The following is a 3,069-nucleotide window of genomic DNA, read 5'->3' on the forward strand; positions in this document are numbered from 1 at the left end:
GATGCAGCAGGGGTGGGGGTGGGGACGGGGACCCCCAGATCTAGGGCAGGGAAAGTTGGCCCCGGGCCTCAGAGAAGGAGGGGGTTGCATAGTGGTCTTTGCCCCCCACCCCCCACCCCCAGATCCCTTGTCCCTGGGGGACTCTCCTCTGTCCTCTCTGAGTCCCTTTTCCCTGGTCGCTACCCCTCAGACTTCCTAACCCCCCCTCATTTCTCTGACACTTCGCTCCCCCTCCCCAGCCCCACCTACCTGACACCCCAGATGCTGTCCCCCGTCTCCCCATCTCCCCATCTCCCCTTCCCTCTGCACTTTCCTTCCGCATCACTCTCCCCCCTCGCCGGCCTGGCCCTCTCCCTCTCTCTGCCCGCTCTCCCCTCCCTTCTCTGAGCTATGAGTCTGCTATTAATACCCCTGCCAAGGACCTTGAGGGCGTCCAGCCCGGCACCCCTCGCCCCAGGCTGCCACCCCTCCCTCAGGGTTCCAGAGGACCCTCCCAGCCTCTGGGCACCGGGGCTGGGGAGGGGAGAGGAGGGTGCTGTAGGTGCGGGAACGGGAAGGCAAGCCGTCTGCAGCACGACGCGAGGGGAGGGCGGGCTGTTGATCCAAGTGGCCTCTCCTGTCTTCTGTGATGGATTTTGGGGAGGGGGGGGTGATGGGAGTAGGGGCGCCCCAGGAATCTCTGGCACCCTCCTCCTCCTCGGCTGGGGGTCTGGCTCTGCTGTATACAGGACGAGTTGGGCAACTGGGGAGCCTGGAGCTGGGGGTGCCCGGGGTGTGGGGACTGATAGGATTTGAGACAAAAGGGGGTCCTTGAAGCAGGAGAGGGCTCTGGGCCTGGACGCCTGGTTCCTGGGCACGGAGGAGGCTGGGCACCTGGACCCCTGAGGCCAGGCCGGAGGGAGCCAGGCCTCTTGGGTCCTGGGAATGGACGGGGCTGAGCACCCACACTCCTGGGTGCTGGCAGGAGGGAGCCCAGGCCGGGACTCCGGAGCCTGTTGGAGAAGTTGGAGGGGAGGGCTTCTTGTCTGAGGGAGGAGGGGGCTGGCTCAGTCTCCCCCGTCCCTCACAGGGCTGTGGGCAGGGCTCTCTTTGGCCCCGTGGGGATGGGAGTGGGGCCTGAGGAGGTGGAGACTGGGGGCCCCTGGGGGTGCAGCTTCTGGGGACTGGGCCTCCAGAGTCCCCTGAGCCTGGGGACACCGCTTCTCGGTCCCCAGGGTGGGGGACTGCCCTCTGAACCCACGGGGGAGCGGACTGAGCATCCAGGCTCCTCAGAAGGGCGGGGCTGGAGCTGCCCTCCTGGGCCTCAGCGGGGAGCAGGACCCTGGGGACCCGGAGGGCAGAGGCCAGGGGGGGCAGGGTAGGTCTGAGAGGCAGAGGAGGCGCTGAGGGGTGAGCAGCCACCAGGAATGGAGGAGAGCGAAGTGTTAACCCCGCGGGGGCCAGGCCACAGCTGTGGGTTATTTTGGGGTGGGGGGACGCTATTCTGAGCACTGATTGAGCCAGCTGCTCGGGGAAGGGCAGAGGAGAGGAGGGACATGGGGAGCGAGGATTTGGGAGGGACAGGCATGCTAGGAGCCCCCACCCCCCCCTTTCCTGGGAGGACAGTGGCCCAGGATCTCTGGGAAGCTGGGTGAGGTGGGGGTGGGGGGCCTCTGGGCAGGGGAGGGGGCTCTGGGCCTCTCCCCCACTCCAGCTATCAGTGGGGTAGACAGGCCTGTGCTACCATGGCAACCGGACAGGAGCCTGATTGACAGCCAAGATAGAACCCTCCCCTGTCTGGACCCTCACCCCTGCAGGAAGCCCCTAGTGCGGGCTGTCATTCTTCTCTGGGAACCAGGGGTCCAGGCCCCCCGATGCCCGCCTCCCTCGGACCCAGAAGCCAGGAGTCTGGGCTCCTAGCCCGCCCACCCCAGGCAGCTAGCATTCAACAGGGGACACCACGGGCAGAAAAGCTCTATTTCCTCTCATTTACAAAATTGCTCTGGGCTGGGAGCCAGGGACCCCCTGTCCCCCAGCTCTCCACAGCTGTGCCCCCCCAACCCCTCCGCCACCCTGGGCCATGATTCTGTCTAGCTCTGAGGATGGGGGGTGGGGGGACAGGGGCAGGATAAAGGGGACAATTGTGGGCTGGGGGCTGCGGGGCTGGGTGAGGGGCGAGGTCAGGGGGCAGTCTCTCCTTAGGATGCCCCACTAATTTTTTTTCTCTTTCTCTTCCCCCCACACACCTGACCCCCTTTCCCTGTCTCATCTTTGTCTTCCTTTTATTTTTGATCCCTCTGCCACTCGCCTTGCCTTTCATGTCTGTGCCGGGCACCTCCCTGGCGGGGGTCTTGATCTCGGCCTTGCCTCGCTATTTCTGTCTTCCTGTTTTCTGTCTGCTCTGCCCGCCTCCTCCCTCCATCTCTGGCCCTGCCTGGTTCTCCATCACTTGTGGGTGCTCGTCCCTTGGTGGCTGTGGGGTCTCTGTCTTCCTCCGTGTCTTCTCCCGTCTTCCTCGCTCTGTCCAACTTTCTCCTCTCTCTCGTCTCGTCTCTCCTGCCTTCCTTCATCCATCCATCCATCCCTGCCTCTCTCCTTGGCTCCCTACTATTCCCTCCCCATTTCTCACTCCGTCTTATCTCCCCACCTCATCTCCCTGCCTCGCCCTCTGAGCCCCTCTGTCCCTGACCTTCCATCTCTCTCCTTATTTCTGTCGCGCTCTCTCCGGGACCATCTCTCCATGGTTTGCATCTTTCTTCCCATCTCCCTGGCTCACTCTCGCTCGCTCTCTCTCTGCTCCCATTTTGATCCCATCTCTGTGGGTCTGTTTCCCGTCTGTCCTGTCTCGTGATCCTCCCCATCCCTACCTTGTCTCTCTGTCTCCCCGCCTCTGTCTCCCCACTCTTCCTCCGATCTCTGCACCTCTCCCTCCCTCCATCTCCCCTTCGTGCATCTCTCGCTGTATCTCGTCTCCCTGTCTCTGTCTTCCCACCGCCGTGTCTCTCTGATTTGTGTCTTTTTTCTGCTCCCGGTGTCTCCCCGTCTCTGTGTGCACCCCGCTCCTTGCTCCCGGTTCCCTCCTCCTCCCGG

This window comes from Myotis brandtii, unplaced genomic scaffold (genome assembly GCF_000412655.1).
Source record: "Myotis brandtii unplaced genomic scaffold, ASM41265v1 scaffold601, whole genome shotgun sequence".
Lineage (NCBI taxonomy): Eukaryota > Metazoa > Chordata > Mammalia > Chiroptera > Vespertilionidae > Myotis > Myotis brandtii.